Source organism: Strix aluco, chromosome 2 (assembly GCF_031877795.1).
Source record: "Strix aluco isolate bStrAlu1 chromosome 2, bStrAlu1.hap1, whole genome shotgun sequence".
NCBI classification, from domain to species: Eukaryota; Metazoa; Chordata; class Aves; order Strigiformes; family Strigidae; genus Strix; species Strix aluco.
The window spans coordinates 54,383,496-54,401,436 of record NC_133932.1 but is presented as its reverse complement, the minus strand read 5'-3'; the positions used below and the strand labels follow the sequence as shown (position 1 = coordinate 54,401,436).

Genomic DNA, 17,941 nt, shown 5'->3' with positions numbered 1-17,941 from the left:
ACACTGATGAGCAGCTCTGGCAAATAGCTTGAGAATTATTAGGAGCACATCGTGGATCAGATGATTTACATACAACATAAATAGTGCAGGAGGTGATGAGAGCAAGCAATAGCCTTTGAAGTATAAGAATGATAGAGCCAATCATCAGATGTAGACTTCTGTCTTTCCCTTTCATCCCTGTGCAGAATCAGGAAAAGACTGTCAGCACAGATAGATAAACAGCACTGGAGGAGATACAATGGCATCTCTGAATCATAACACTGTAATTCCAATGTGGACTTGCAACAGCTGACATCTGCATGAGAACAGCAGTCATTTTAACAATTTTCATAGTGAGGCATAAACTTTGTTTAATCTATGCTCTGCCACACTCTCAACTGTTACCTGAAACAGTCTGACAGATGCTGTACTACCCTGTTCGTGGAAGTTGCACATCTAAACCAACATCCACTCAAAACTCCTTTTCATCAGTGAAATTAGTGTTATCCATTCTCAGCTTGGAGGGGACTCACACAAAAGTTGAAGACTACACGAGCCCATGAGAAGAACCCAAGCTCCCAGCCTGATCATGATTTCACAGGATTTCACTCTCTCCCTCCACTGTTTGTCCATAAATGCCCTAAATTATTAGAGGATCTCACCTTAATATTGTTGTGTCTTGGCTCTTTACAACCTTAAACTAGAATTTTGGTTCCAAAACTGAACTAGACACATTGATTGTCAACCAGCTGCAACAATTTCTGAAACATTTCCTAAAAATCCAAATGCTGTAACTTTTAAAGTACAAAAAGTTGCACATCAGCTAAAAGTCCCTACACTGGGATAGAAGATTAAACTCCCTGTAAAGTTTTTCTACGTGGATTCACTTAATTTTGTTTATTAATACTGAGGATTGCTAGCAGGCACATTTTGAGAGCAATATTGCTAACACTGTTATGACACTGCAACCCTGAAGGCACCTTGAAGACTGAGTAGCATTGCAGCTATGCCAGGGCTAATCCACTTAAAATCAAGATGAAATTCATTGCTTGACATTTCCGAGAACAAGGTGACAAAGTTTTAACAAACCTATCATTGAAGGTACTCTGTATAAGACAGCTCAGGAAGTTTTCATGGAGATTATATCCAGTATAGATTATATCCATATATCTTGATGCAAATACCTAACTGAAAAAAATGAGGTGGAGGAATTGGGTGGAGCAAATTATTTTCTTCTATGTGGAGCAACAAAACATTCTGCTGTCCCCTTCATTCTCCTCAGGCCCACATTACACAACAAGAAATCTGCCCTCAACTAATGAGAAGTGTGCCAGAGACAAGCTTTGAAAGAAGCTAGACCTGACATCTTCCTGTTCAGGGAATCATCTGTTGCAGCCATCAATGAGTCTTGAAATAATAGCATGGGAAGATAAGAACTATGAGGATGCATCCATTCCCCAGGAAATAAACATGTCCATATGTATACACTGAGAAAAAATATCTATAGCATGATGTTTGTGGGAACATGGGAACAGGAATTTTGTGTTGCTTAAAAATATAAGTAATGATGCCCAGCTGTGTCAGAGCAATAGCCATTTAGCCCAGTATTCTGAATCAGAGAATGACAAAAGCAGATGCTATTTAGAAAGACCATGCAAGTCTGGCCATTTCTTGCAGCTCTTTCCCCTTACACTCCCTGAGAATTTGGAACTGCTATACTAAAGAAGCTAGTGGGTACTTGGAACTTACCACTGAAATTTTTCCTGAAATCCTGAATCCTTTCCTACCTGTATATTACAGCCTTCCAAAATTAACCCTTGCTGTGGCAGATGCTGAAGAGCTTGATCAACAGCAGGGCACATATTCCAGTGACACAAAAAAGCCTCAAAACGAGACACAGGCAAGTATCTGCAACTCATTAATATCTGTAATGATTTTTCCTGTTATTATCTCAGGGGGAAAAGTCCTCCTTTAAGTTAGTTTGATTCCTATTTGTTCATTTGGGAGCACTTAAAATTGAATTCTATTAAAAATTACTGAAGCCAAGCCAACATGCACTGGGGAGCCTGGCACAAGAACATAGGTGCCGTCGTTATTTCCTTTCTAAATGACATGAAGGCACTTTCCAGGAAAGAATAGTTTTACATTTCATTGCCCTATTTTAACTCACCATTTTTGCAATTGTTCCTCCTGAATTCACACTCTTAGAGCACATTTCATTGCTTTCACAGTATTACAGCAGTACAAGGGACCAAGAGGCCGCCACTACCATATCACACAAAGTCAAGCTCAGTCACCTGAGTTTACTGTAGCTCTGAAGCAGCTGCTACCACCACGCTTAGCCTCAGTCAAGAGCCAGTAACAAACTCCAGGCCTTACTCTGTTGAACAACACAAAGTAAGACTGTTGATCTCTATGCAAAAAAGCCACATATTGAATTTGAATTCCCACCCTTGCAGTCCGTGGAGAAGGTTGCCCACACAGCAAGCAAGCTGTTTAAAAGCTTATGCCTGTGCCAGTTTGGTTTACTGTCTAGACAGGAAATGCTTCTGCCTCCCCCTGCTCAAAGGACATTAGCGTTATTCAAGTTTAGCAAGAGCAGCCATTATTCTGGCTGAAAGCAACAAAACGTCACCCTTTGAGTATACTAACTGAAGGAAAGCTTTCGGATGAGAAGAAAAGCCCAGGGAAAAAACAAATACATAAAGGGTATAGTTACCCTTCAGTCCACGGAGAAAGATCTTGCTTGGCACTGGATCCTAGTTAAAGGGCTGCAGAAGTACGCTGATACCTTTTTTAAGCTTGATATGGAAGCAACGCGGTGTTATCACAGTGCCTCCAGACTACGATAAGCAAGCGACATGTGACATTGGCTTCACAGAAACCTCTTCTGGTGGCAGGTGTTAGCTGAGTTTTGATGTACCTGGCAAGCCCAAGGAGGCAGGGTCTTAAACATTTAAATCTCAAACACTTAAACACAAGCTTATAAAGCACTGCCTGCATTAGGCTGATGTAGCATACTTGCTTCAGATCAAGGGTACCCCCACATCCACTGGCGATGCCCTCCTTCATAGCGTGCCTAAAGAGACTTGGGCTAAAAGCAACCAAAGCAACTAGAAGCAGCCAAAACGAGTTGAAGGATCACTTGAACTAGTCAGGGAAAGCTCCCTGGTTGCTCGTAGGCCAACGATGCCCTTGTGGTTGAAATGGGTTGGACTAAATTGAGGCAGATCAGTCAAGAAGCCAGCCCCTTCAGGCTCTCTCGACAACCAGCACTGCCAGAGCATACCTGACACCAGCTCCTGTCTCCAAAGGGCTCTTCTACAGGCTCCCTCCTGCCACCCCACACGGTTAGCTAGAGAAAGCCTCCTCAGCTACAAGGCTAAAGTTAGCCGGTAACATAGAAACGCGTTCTCACTACCCACATCTCCAGATGTCAGATTAATTTAAGCATATTTAACCATATTCAAAATCTATACATTGCCAGGAAAACAAGTGCACTAATTTGTGCCCATGAGAACTTCAACTGGCAAATCCAGAAGCAACACAGAAATGATAAACAGGTTAGATAGTGGAAATAATCATGCATTTAGTCTTGGCTATCATTTGTCAATATAGAGCTTTTAGCAAGCAAGAAGCATTTGCACAGAGACCTAGAAAATAAAGCACTGCCAAAAAGATCAGCTGCTAGAAGCAACACTGCCATCTCATGATTTTATTTCAACTCTCATGATATTCAGTGCTTTTATCAGGGCTTCAGCTTCTCAACTGTTAAACTTCAGCTGGAAGCTGTTTAAAAAAAACCAAACCAAACCAACCCAAATTTTCTAGCCTCCATGTTTTCTGAGAAAAAACCTAAGAACATAACCTTTAACAATTCACAAACAGGAAAAAATGATAAAGTAGACAATTTAAAGTACATAATTTAAAAGCAAACTGAGAGCATTTGGGTCATGACTTTCCAACAGCCCGACCTTCTGCATCAGACCGCCGTCCTCATGAGCTAGGCAAGTGTACCTGGAAACCCAGCAGATAAGTCCACAGACCAATTTGAGAAGGTCTGACCCTCTGCTCTACCCGTTCCAGAGTTCAACTTTTGGGCACCTGAGGGGAAAAAGAAACCCTCAAAGATAAGAGCCCATACCTTCCTTGCACTACAACTGCCGGATGGGACCAGCACATGCCAGAGGTCAGTAACTTTTCTAGTTCCTAGCAAAAAGTAAACATGCCTGACTGACAAACCACCCACAGATCCCCTCTCCCCAACCGACAATTTACTGGCAAAAGGGCTTTACAAACAGGCTGTGGTTTGGTGTTCTCAAGCACATGAAGATTCATTTAAACCTGAAGCAAGGTGGCCTTTTGTTGTTCAGAGCAATGCCAGCTGAAAAGGATGGAAGCATAACCTTGATACTGACTCCTCTCTGTGATGTTTCTCACCCCAGCTTGAGCTTCTCCCCACCGTGCAAACACTCTTCATGCTCTCCGTGGCATGCAGACCCACTGATGTGCTTTCTCTGGCCCAGCAGGAGCAGGGAAGAGTCCTTTAACCACACCACTTTGAAGCATCCTCAGCAATAAACACAAGGTTTCTTACTAACATCTCAAGACCTCTCTCGATTTTATTCATTTTATTTCATCCATGACAGCTAGAAGGCTTCTTAAGTAGCTTTAACTACCTGTGGGATTGAATTATTTTGGAAGGGCAGGAAGAGGTTAAGCCAGACTGTAGATACTCCCAAACTGAAGCAAGCCAGCCTTGCCAAGGAGCACACGGGGCACAGCATCCTGAGTCCTCCCGGCTGCCCAATCCCAACTAGACTGCAGTTGCAGCCCAGAGCCAAAGCCAGTGGGAGCTGTGCTGCACTTTGAGGCTTAGGATGAGTTTCTTCCAGGCCATATCTGCTCATGGATGCAAAACACTCGTAATGCTTAGCAGAGGAACACGTGCAGCTTTGATATCTGTACACTTGGTGGTAGGTCTTGATTTGAAGGACTCCCCACAACAGCAGATGCTCTAGAAGGGCTTTCTTAATTCCCCCCCACCCCAAACTTCACTTTTTCGTGATTTTCTGGACTGTTAGGTTTCTGAAGCAGCAAACTTGAATGGGAGAGCTTGTGACTTCTTTCCTTTGCTGAGGAGCACCAGTAGAGGCCACCACAAACCTAACTGAGCAGGTTTTCAGTTGCACAGGCAGGTGAGTGGGTTCACCCACACTGAGGGGAAAAGAGACTGGTGATGGGATCAGGGCTTCAGCTACTTCTCGACCAGTGTTTGAAAGCCTCAGCACTGGCAGCCATCAGAAGCTCTTCATGTATTATTTACAGTTTTGGTTTTAGTCCTCTTCTGCAGTTTGAAGAAGAGAGAATTACATTCATTATTACACCCAGAAGAGCACAAGTGAAAAAATGGTAAATAATATGACAGTATTTCCTGGGCAGCGTGCAAAGTGCTGTGGCATTCAGCAAGGAGAAATTCCAGTGAATCTTTACCCAGAGAGGCTGGGGTTAAGCTGTCATCCCTATATCCTCTTGCAGTTCACAATAAAAACTCATCTAGTGATGTCAAATCCCTTTTCTGCTAGGAGAAACTAATACAGGCCAGCTATTTCTCCTATCAGTTTTCTCCCCAGTTAAGTCATCACCTCAAATTCCTATATATATGAAGGCCCCATCCTTATACCCACTCCTTTCTTAGGAACAGCTACCAGCCAAAGTATACAGAACACATGCACAGGGACACATCTGTAATACCAAACAAGATTGTTTCAATTTAACAGTTATAAATTGCCACTGGACTAACAAATGCAGTGTGATAAGGCCAGCTCAAGTAAAGACCTGTTTCAGAGCTTATACACACCAACATAAACCCCAGTCTGAGATGCAAGCTAATTTTGCATGGTCACCAAGTGTACATTTTCTGTTGGTGAGGAGTTGTGGAAGGGAGATATACTCAATGGATGTATTTTTGGCTGATGATCTTGAGAAGACAACTGGAGTTAAGGGCAGGGTGACTTAAAAAAATAATTAAAAAAGGTTAACTAACTAGCTACAAACAAGTTGATCTGGTCCTTGTTATTACTGAAATACTTAAGCAATACTGCAATTTCAAATACTGAAGCAATCTTCCAACTCTCCCTTTTCTACCTATGTGCACCTCCATGTTGTGGCTTGAGGAAGGATCAGTGGATGAGCAGTATGCCTGTAAGTTTACACTGACTATTTTACCACAACACTTGAGTACTAGTTCTTTTTCCTTACTGCTTTTCCATAACTTTCCTCACACACAAAAAAAATCCCTTCCTAGTAGTATTTTTTATTTCAATTATACTATTGACTATAGATCTCAAATAAGATAAAGCTAGGTGCTGATTATTGCATGTATGGTCATTATTTACAAGACATGTCTCATCTGTAGGTGTCAAGGCAAGAAGTCCCAGTAATAGTTCAGAGACTGTTTCCAGGAAGTTTCATTTTTTATGGTAAGACAGACCTTTCCACAGCTTCCATCAACCCACAGTAACCAAACAACACTGGGTACAGGAGATCACTTCCACAGTCAAAAGTTTTAGCACTTGTTCTAGCACAGCCCCGAGACTGGTCATACACAATACCTTTAAGCCACTTGCTATTGTGGACCAGTAAATAGAAACTCCTAAAGTTGTGTGTCTTCTGACTTGTGCTAGAGAGCATCATCCAGTAACGTCTTCTAAACTGTATGCAAGTTTTTTTTAAAGGGGTGTGTAAAAAAGAAAGCAAAAATACAATCGTATAAAACTGTCTAAATACCAGCCATGCAGCTTTACATAATGAGTGACAGATTTTGCAGACACTACACAAAAGATGTTCTCCAGTGGATGCCTGTGTATGAGCTCATCAGGCTTAAAGGAACCTTAAGAATATCTTAAGATCCTGCTTGCTTAATCCAAAAGCTTTTGTTAAAAAGCCATTTTTTATTTCCTGAACAGGAAGGCTTTCAGGGAATGCCATCTAGAACTTCTGTAAGCAGAGTGCACAGTTCATCTCATTAATATACTTTCAAAAGAAACCATAAAACCACAAACCCTCAACCCTGGCTCTCCAGCACTGCTTCTGGATCTTGGACGGGGGCATTTACCAGAAACAGCAGGCCCTTTTGAACAAGAACAACAGAAAGGCCCTTCTTTGGGGCCTTTGCGGTCCATAAAAATGAGAACAACAGCCTTCAAGCAAGGCCAGATTAAAATCTCCCACTCTGGCTCAAGCAGAGGTGTGTTTCATTGCAGATTCTGTGGAGACTGACCCAGGCATCAGGAGGTCCTCGGGTCCAGACTGGGTGCACATCAGAGAGTCACAAAACCCAGCTATCGCAAAGCAAGCACACCTTTCCAATTCACCCACAGGTAGTGCTTGGACCCAACAGGCAAGAATAAACCAGTAACTGTAGCTAACTACTGCTGCCAGCTATTTCTAAGTCATTCTTCACCATCTGGTTATGTGGGTCATTAATTGAACATTACAGGTTAAAGCCACATAAATCAAGGTGAGAGTGATAAACAGGAAGAAAGCGTACATGTGCTTTCTCTCAACTGCTTATGCTACATATTTGCCTCTGAACACACCCACGGGTTTGCAGATATCTTTATTTTCAGACTGGGAGAGACTTCCATCTGTCATTAGAGATCAATGGTCTGTAAAGAAAAGAAGGAAGCATGACAAAAGATACTGAACATCCGAAAGGTTTCCGCAAAGAGGATGAGAGTGTATCATCCTCCCTATTCACCAGAGACAGACAGTACAGTTGGCTTAAATGATAATAAAAAAAATTTAGACTGGTTATTAGGAAATTGTGGGGAGGTGCTGGTTGAGGGAACAGGAACAACAGAACAACCAAAGGCAAATCCCTGCTCCAAGCGTAAGGACCAGAACAGGTCACCTAGAGGTGCCCACAGTGTCAGTCCCCGGAGGCTTTTCAGAACAGGCGAGACAAACATGTGCTGGGAATCTCACGGAGACTGTGGAGGAGCTCGGGGAGAACCAATGGGATGATAGGTATCAGTCTGCTTTCTTATAGTGTCACAATTACCAGATTTTATTCACTCTCTTTTTGTCTTACAAGGGCTTTCACCAACAGCCGTGTATCTATTAGATAACTGACAGGAGATTACCACTCTAGAGAAAATGCATTCATCAGAGGTGAATGGCAATCTATGACTTTTTAAAAGGCCTGAAGAGAGGAAGAGAAGCTCTTACCTTCACCACTGCCCCATCTCAGGACTTTGAACTACCCCCTCGACAACACCTCCTGCACTTCAAAGCAATGCAAAGACCCATCCAGGGGGATTTGACAAGTTTTTGGGAACAGGGACATTGCAATTTCCTTTTTGATCCAAGGAGAGAGAGGGAATAAAGTTTATTTCACCGATTTCAGCTACTCAGTTATCTTTTACTGGATGGAACATGATAGAAAAGAGTAATTCCTTTGGTATTTTGTTGTTAAGTCATAAAGATCAATATTTTGAAAGCATAACAATTATTTCTCCAGGTCAGTAAAAGAAGTTTTGATCATGCTGGCTTTTTTATTGACTCAAGGACAGCACAACTAAGCTCTTTTCTTCCCTCTTCATGCTCACGTATATTAATCCTTTAAAATGAAATTTTGTAGAAGTTGCTTTTCTTTGTTTAACTGTGTAGTTAAATAAATGGTACTGTAATGCTCTGGATAATGCATAACAGCTTTTATCCACAGATTTTTGGCATCCATGTCCTTAAAGCTGTCACAGAAAGCAATAGAAAATTTAAAAATACCAGGAATTTCTGAAAATATTTTATAGTTCATTAGTGACCAGATCTTTCCAGTATCTCCAAAGACTTATGCAATTCCTTCCACACATTGGTATTGGCTGCACTCCACAAATGTAACTATTCAACATACGTATTTGCTCTGTTTGGCCATCAGCTTTTTAAAAGCAATTTTTTCGTTTAGGAAAAGTCTGGTTATGAACCTACAATACAATAACCTTAACCACATAACAACGATGCCAGTTTGCCTAAAAACCACCAGATTTATTTTAGACTCATTTTTACAAGGAGTTAAAACCCAGTACCAGTGGTTCAAAACATCTGATAGTTCTCTTCAATGTCAGAAAACAATTAAGTGAGTGTCCAAGGAAACACTCTGAAAATCTGTACTGCTTTTCATCCAATAACATGGAATAGTAATTTCAAACACCTTATGTGTGCCTATAAAATAGGTTATGCTGCACACTTGCACTCGTACATGGAAGTAGTTATAGAGTTGGGCAATTCTACAGTGACACACAGAAGATCCATGGAGGGCAGAGGACCAAGCTGTACCCACAGCTCCCTGGTTTCTCCCCTTACTAGCTAGATAACGTGCTTGACAAGATAACGGTGGCACTGAGAACTAAGGCATTGACAATTGTGATATAACAGAGCATGGTCCTGTTACCACAGAGCCTTGATACACTGAGAATACACAGATAAGTATGTGATTGAGCCAGGCTAACGAGTTCTCAGCTCCCAAACCACATTTCTTGACTCCCAAACAGCACTGTAGTAAGCATCTTGGTTTTGGGTTTTTTTTTCTTTTTGTTTTTAACTGAAACACAAGAGTCACTGATTATTCAGAATGGCAGAAAATAAAAATGCCTTAGCTTAAACACAGTATTTTTTCAAACTGAGGAAAATGCCTAAAACTGGCTGTATTATTTATTCTGGCGTCTTAAAATCGTGATCTGATCCTTGAGCAAAAATAGTAACAGGTGAACCAATTAATTTGACTAGCTAATGTACAGAGAAATGATTAAAATTTCATCAACCCTTTAAAATAAATGTTTGCTATTTCAAGGTGAAAATGGAAAATTGTCTTGTGTTGACTGATGCCACTTTCACCTTCCATCTAAGGTTGCCCAGTCTTTGCATTATGCAGTGATCACATAGTCATATTCTCCCACAGCCATTCTCATAAAATGGCCTGACACATTAGATAATGCTTAAACAACAGGCACTCATACTAAATCTCCCATTAATGAAGTATTCAGAAGGTGTTGGCCATCAACAAAAAGTAGTAACAGGCTACAAGACTACATGATAAGGGTGGAGGAGGGGACAAATGTGTATTAAATGAGAGCTGAAACTTGACCTCATTGCAGAGTCTTCACCCCACAGTAGGACATTGCAAAAAGTTATGTATGACACTACCTGGTCACATACAGCTGCTAAGAGTTATAGGAACACATTCCCACTGATATTTAATATCTATTTAAAATTTGACTGGGTCTTTTTAACCATGAAAGTTGTGACAAATCACAGATTAATTAAGTTTCCCTGTGAAGTCTGGCAGCAGTTTGAAAGACCAGTTGTCTGACGGGACCTTCTCAAGTAACTCAGATAACAAGCATACAAAGTCTTTTACATGCCAGGGATATCTCTCCCACAGTTATGTATCCATATTTCCCTGGAGAGGGTTGCAGAAGAAATGGGGGAAGAAACAGGACCATACACACCCCACAAAGGTGTGTGTCATGGTTTAATCCCAGATGGCAACTAAGCCTCACCCAGCCACTCTCTCACTCCCCCACAGTAGGATAGGGGAGAGAATCAGAAAAGTGAGAAAACTTGTGGGTTGAGATAAAGACAGTTTAATAGGCAAAGCAAAACCCTCGCACACAAGCAAAGCAAAACAAGGAATTCATTTACCACTTCCCATCGGCAGGCAGGTGTTCAGCCATCTCCAGGAAAGCTGGGCTCCATCACATGTAACAGTGACTTGGGAAGACAAATACCATCACTCCAAACTTCCCTCCCTTCCTTCTTCCCTCAGCTTTATATGCTGAGCATGATGCCATATGGTATGGAATATCCCCTTTGGTCAGTGAGGGTCAGCTGTCCCAGCTGTGTCCCCTCCCAACTTCTTGTGTACCCCCAGCTCTATCACTGGTGGGGTGGACTGAGAAGCAGAAAAGGCCTTGACACTGTGTAAGCACTGCTCAGCAATAACTAAAGCGCTACTGTATTATCAACACTTATTTCCAGCACAAATCCAAAACATAGCCCCATAGTAGCTACGATGCAAAAAAATTAACTCTATTCCAGCCAAAACCAGCACAGTGTGTTACGAACTGTGCAAATTAAGCCAGAGTCATTTGGAAGGAACCTCTGGAGGTGAACAAGTCCAATCTCCTGCTTATAAAAGAGCTAGTTTCAAAGTTAGACCAGGTTGCTCAGGGCCTTGCCCAGCTGCGTTTTGAAAATCTCCAAGACCACAGTTTCCACAAACTCTTTCAGCAACTTCCAGCACTTAACCACTCTCACTGCAGTTTTTGCTCATTATGTCCAATAAAAATTTTCTCTTATTGCAACAAGTGCTAGTTGCCCCCTGTCCTTTTGGTGTGCACATCTAAGAAGTATTTATCTTCAATTTCTCTATAATACCTCCATTGTGATTTCGGGATTAGACCTGCCCTTCAACCCCACATTTCTTCCTTCCCTCAGCCTCTTTTCTCATATGCTCCAGTTCCCTAAACATTTCACTGGATTTCTGCTGGACTTCCCTCTCTAACCTCTCAATCCAAGATAAAGCAATTACAAAGAAGCAGTAGCTCAAGGAACAAAGAGTCATTATTGATCTGCTTTGAACATGTTAATGGTTCTTACACTAACAGAACATGAAGAGAAGCACCAACAAATCCTTTCTGAACAAGCAGTGACCATAGCAAAGTACCCAAAAGGCATGTTGTTCTTTTCCTGAAACAGGTTGGTCAACAACTTCAATCTCATTGACCTCTCACTAAGAGTCATCACCATTGCCGAAAATCTTCTACCATAAGAGACAAAAAAGATTAATTGCACTGTAAAAACAATCAAGATACATCAAGACAGCATGTGGATAAAAAAACAAACTTACTGGACAGTAAGAGTTTATTTCTTTTAATTATGAGCTGGAACAGACACCTAGCAAGTTCAACAGGAACTTTCATAAAATATTCCTGCAAATACAACATATGCATTTCATGTTAAGATGGGAGAGAGGGATTACAATACTAGAAAAATACTGTAACCATGTAGAAAAGGTTTTTTATATTTATATCTGTGTATATATATATATGTGTGTGTGCATGTATCTGCATGAAGTACTTTCACTGGCTTACAGGTAGGAAAACCCAAAGAAGTCTGTGTTCTCACTGATTTTATAGAAGTAGTAGTCTCCTGCAAAAAAATATAATTTTAAGAGTCCAAGCCTGGACTCAGGTCCATAAAGCAATCTGAGAGACAGCATTCTGCCTCCCTCCCAACAAACAAAACATGACCTTCCACATTGGTGTAGTATTCTTTCAGCTTAAAACAAAAAGGAAATTTCTCAGTAAGTGCTTCTCTTCATATGGGCCATCTCCCCATCAGAAGCCTGCAAAGAACATGAGGCTTCAAACTGACCTACATCAAATGGAAAGCATGTAGTAGTCATTTATGGGGTTTTTTTAAGAGTAAAGTACTTTTGAGTGATTTATTTAGAAAGTGAATTTTAATCATTTTAAATTAGCAGTTTGCTATCTTAGCTAAATTAAGTTAGCAAAGGCAGAAAATAAGTATATGATGCTAAAGACAACCATAGTGAATGCACTCATGCTGTTTTGAGGCAGAGGGAAAACATCTGCACAACAGAAATAACTTTTACTCTAGCAGAAAGTTTGTCAAGAGATTACTGTGCACAGTGATACATGTCCAGAGAGGAATTCAAATACTGCCTGATCAGTTTTGCCTCATGGGGATACAAAGCAAGCACATCTGTGTTTTCACTTCAACTATCTGTCTTCCCAGTGGTACAACCAATAAACAATTAGGTGGCTCCCTCTTTGATGGAACTCGATGAGGTATTTTTCAGAGTCATTTCAGAAAGCAGAATAAAATGGACAGGGTTTTTAAGATAAGCCTATAGATAAATGGCCGCAAGTCCTCCTGCATCCCAAGCAAACAGCAGCAATACTGTGCAACAATTCAGGACAGGTGACAAATAGCAAGTTATCACCCACACTTCCCATGGTCTCTCTGTTTAATACTTAGCATCAGTTTTGACTGGTCCTGGAAACACCACTTTTTTTGTGCATACTATCCTGAGAAAAACTAAAGAAGAAAACTTCTAATTATAAGGAAACAGCTTGCACCAGCTGGTTCTAGCAACAAAGCAGGTAGGAAATGACTGGGGGGAAGTGGGACAAAAAGCATTCTCAACCAGTCAACTGAGAACTGAAGAAGAAAAAAAAAGTCCAACTCACTGTAAGACATTTTGTACCTTAAAAAAGTCCAGAATGTTTACACCTCCACAATACAGGTAACTACCAATGTTCAAGTTCTTTGATCGAATTTAACGAATAAATTATACTTCCCTCTTACAATGATTTAAAAACAAATTAATATGGGTTGATCATTACTAAAGAAAAACAAAGTAGCCTGATCCTCTTAGAAACTGCAAATAGTAAAACAGGTACAGCCTTATCATCTTCAGCCAGAGGAGATGCAAGATACAAAGACAGTACTAATGACAAGGTCAAAAGCTGAGCAGAGTCAAAGATGCAACTGTGGCAAAAAGACACCCTCCATGTCTCCTTCTCCGCTTACTGCTCAGAAAGAAATATCAAGATCTGAGCCTGCAAGAGAGAAGAAGTACTTTCAGTTTATTATTGTAAGTCTTGAAAATTGAACTTTGCTGAATCTGAGCATCACTGAGATCTATGCCAGCTCAGCAATTACCTTCGCACACCACCCCCCTACACTGAAAATGGCCTTACTAATCAAACACATTCAACTGCAATTCTATAGGGAAAAAAAAAGTAATTTTGCTTGCCCAGAATCAATTTCTGGCTCTCCCAGACAGTGAAAGTCCCTTTTCCTAGTTTTATTTCAAGAATACTGAAACAGATTACAAAAACATTCCTCAAGTGCAGGACAGACAAGTTGCTGGTACTCATCTGCAAAAGTTTTCATTCTTCTCAATTTCTACAACTGCTAAAAGGTATGCAATTTAAATTTCTATTTCAGTTTATTGTTTTAATTATATGGTCTGTATCTTCAGCTTACATAATGATTATATACTTAGCAGGCAGATGCAAAGTCTAACACACAAGTTGCAGGATGTCAGACTGGGCGAGTGGTGGAAGAAGTGGAAGAAACGTATCAGGATACACAGTATTCCCATAAATCATTTTCACAAAGCAGTCACAAAGAAAGCATTTATCTGAAACTGAGTAATTTAGTGCTGCGCTGGTCTGCTTTCCAGCTGCAAATTAAACTTGAGGACCAAAAGGAATGTACTAAACCTGTTCCAAAATGACCAGATGTGCACACTCAAGCACCATTCACACCACTCTGGTGAACAGCTGGAGCCAAGTTTTGACAAGGGCAACACTGCAGTTTAGTACTGACAGACAATATCATGTGAATTATAACCAAGTATATGCTCCAGCCAAACACAAACCAAAAAAAAAGCTAGGGACATTGCAGGAACACATTCAATAGCCAAGGAACACTAATGCTAAATTGAATAGGCAAAATGAGCTCTTTCCTCTTACAAAAACGCACAGGGATTGAACAGCTAGGAAGCATCTATACTACAAAACCCTAAAAATTACTATTTAGGTGAAATGACAAGTGCACTTCTGACACAAATCTCTCCCAGTCATTCCCCCTTACCATACCTTGTCCCACACTGCAGTCTCAGAGGACATAAACTGGCTTTCTTTTTAACGAAACTAAACCAAAACATGTGCTCCAGGAGCACAATGAACATGCCCCAACTGTGTAAATGCACTCAGTTTTCAGGCTCAGCCCAGAGCTAGTTTGACATGACCCTCCACCCTCCAATAACATGTTCAGCAAGGACACTGGGACCTTATCAAGAGCGGTTTCGCCCTACAGATCCAACCCTAATAAGCCACACGGCCACCTCAGGCTGTGTCTACGGGTTGTGCACAGCCTCCCCTCCATGCAGACCTGGACCTGGTGCAGGACAGCCACAGGTCTCATCAGGCTCAGCAAGAGATGTGGGTTTCACCTACTGGGCTGCAGCAAGCTGTGGTACATGTCTAGTATGACTAAAAATATTGAAGGATTTCCTTCAATACCTAAATAAGCTCTCTGGAAGCTCAGAAGTTGTGCTACTGCCTATCCAACACCACCATTTCAGCATCACTCCATTGTTTACTCCTTCCTGAAGTCTGCTCTGTCAAACCTAAACACAATTTAAAAAGAGAACTACAGAAACTACTACAAATCAACGAAAGCATCAAATAGCTAAAAGCCAAGGTGAAATAAGTCACAATAACTTCACTCCCTTGCGGCATACCTTTTACCTTCTTACTTTTCATACTTCACATGCACCACTTCCTTGGCACAGACACTACTCTGAACCCTGGTCAGCTATTCAAGCATGGCTGGGGAGCTGTATGGTAGGTGGGGAGGCATGTACCACAAAAGCAGATAAAAAACTAAATAAAAGACTTCCTTTAGTTTTCCTCAAAAGTAAAACCACTTCTGAGCTTTGAAAACCTATGCTGAAGTTTACACTGATTTATCACCTACATGATTATTGGTATAGCATATACCCAAGCAGTTTATGCTTTCTGTCATGTTTCAGAGAAAGACAAATCAGATTAGCAGCTGTCATTAGCTAAGCACCCAGAATGAGAGGGCACGGAAATTACTTTTCTTTTTAAATTCTTATTTTCCTGCTCATTCAATATATTTGCTAGCCCAGTCGTTTAGAGTTGAGAAAGCAATTCAGATTTGGAAAAAAACCAACTTTAGCCACCATCTTGCCCCCCAGAGCTGGCCTTGCACACCCCTCCTGTGATCACAAGATTTTTGTGAACCATCCTGCCAAAAGCAGCACACCACCAGACTGCATCAGACAGCCCAAGTACAAGTCACCTAACCTCACCAGCCCCACAGCAGGCAGGAGTTCTCAGGATGCTGCTGCAGGCAGCCAGGAGGCCAGAGGAGGCCATATCTGCCCCTGCCCTGGTGCCCACAGCTCACATGCGCTGCAGAAAGGGTAGAGGCAGGCACCACATGGAGGGAGGACACGCACGAGCTCCTGCTCCCCCACCTCCCCAGCTTCCCTCAGACCCGTACCTCCTCATAAAAACTTGTGTCAAAACAAGTGAGGATCACTGGCAGCATGTGGGAGATCGCATGTGGGTTTAAAACACAGCATAAAATGCATAATCAAGAGTGATCAGATGCAGCTATTTCTACTTACTAGCTACACATGCGTCCCTTTTTAAGGCAGGTTTGATATACAGTTTTATTTAACCTTGTTTTAGTCAACTAATACTGAAGGTGTTGGAGTGCGTTAAAAGGATGCGCTCTTCATTCAAACAAAGCGTGACTTTAAACTGATTTATTGCTTAAAAATAAGTCAACTTCCATCTTCTAATAAATTAAAAAAAAATATTATGTATCTTCTTAAAATAGACCTGCATATAGTATGCATGACAAAATCATGTTCAAATTTATCACTAAGGCTATCTATAGCTCAGTCAACATGTTTTAAGTGGTCACTGGAGAACCAACTGAGAAATAAATTTGTGAAGTGACAGCAGTAGACTTGCAGAGCGAACAGTTGCTGCTGAGGTCTCCAGTACCCACAGAACAGGCACTTCCAGGGGAGAGGGGGAGAGGGGACTTCACACCAGCTCTAGCCTGATCCCATAAACTGAGCAACTCTATGGTGGGAACTTTCCAGATGCCTCCTGGAGCGCACGTTTCAGTCCAGTTTCAGTTCAGTTTCATCCAAAAGGAACCCAAGTTGTGAACTCCAGGACTGCTCTGAGATTTGAACAGTGCATAAAGATAAATGAGATTTGCTTCAGGGCCTCATCCCTGTGTCAAAAATAAAACAAGTGCAGAAACACCCGCCATCTGTTATGGCCATTTACTTGACTGACTGCGGATTTCCCTTAGCTCTCTAAATTTAAAATCTTTGAGCTCATACATTCCTCTGATACAATTTTCACTGTGAAATAATTTTGCCTGCAGTTCAAAAGAATTACAAGAATTCCCTTCAGCTTCACAGCTCTCAATTTTCAGCTTTGCCTGGTGACCCCAGCTCCTACGAATACAGCACAGCTGGGGAACACAGAGGGCCACCTCCTTTGTACTCCCCTCTCTCATCAAAGGGTTAGCTTATTTGCACACTTATTCATGATTCCTTCCTCTTCGGAATGCACTACTGAGTGCAGCCACTGAAAAACAGTTAATTTTAGGAATATATCTTCATCTAAATCAGAAATTTTGCTCCAAAACAACACACTGCATTAAATGTAGCAGGCAAACATTTTTCAGCTGAGCGAGTGGTGATTTCACCTTAATGGTGATTTGCAATCAATCGCCCTGCTTGACCTAACTAAAATGGGGTACCAGGGGGTGGGAAGGAGGTCTTCACCTACCGTTTTGTCAATAAGTTAACAACAATCTTACCAACTTTTCTTCACAAGTCACTTTCTTTCTGGTCATGAGATAAATTTTCACAGATCTGTTTCAAGGAAAATAATCCTTTGAGCTTATGCTTCTATTTATCCTTCAGTAAATTTAAAAAAAAAAAGGAAAGCAGCACAAGCATTAACATTTAACACAGTCTTAATGTGTACCTTAAAGTCTGTCAAAGCTTTACCTAGCTACTATGCTCAATAATAATCTACATTCCTTACTGCAGCATATCTCCAATTGCACACACATGGAAAAATAAAGTGTTAGTGTCAAATATTCACATGCTTATGCCCGGGTTCAAAGTACTGGTAAATGAGCATTCAAACATTCTGCTGAAGATTGAGCTGCATTCTATACAAAAAGCTGTGTTGCATCTACATTGCACCTAATGTTTAAAAAAAAAAAAAAAAGATTTATACATATGTAACCAGATATTCAGGAGTGTGACTAACTTAAAAATTATATCCGGCTCTTTTGA

At 41.1% G+C, this 17,941-nt stretch overlaps 1 protein-coding gene across 5 annotated transcripts in view; it reads right to left on the bottom strand.

Annotated features, from left to right (window-relative positions):
• GPM6B (glycoprotein M6B) overlaps positions 1-17,941 on the bottom strand; it is a 113,516-nt gene that overhangs the window by 69,486 nt on the left and 26,089 nt on the right. Inside the window, exon 1 of one of the 5 annotated variants that reach the window (XM_074814804.1) lies at positions 2,699-2,722. The exons of the other annotated variants lie outside the window; for them this stretch is intronic. The gene's annotated coding sequence lies outside the window, so the exon portion shown is untranslated. Of the gene's footprint in view, positions 1-2,698; positions 2,723-17,941 lie in introns of those variants that run through there. 5 annotated transcript variants of the gene reach the window in all.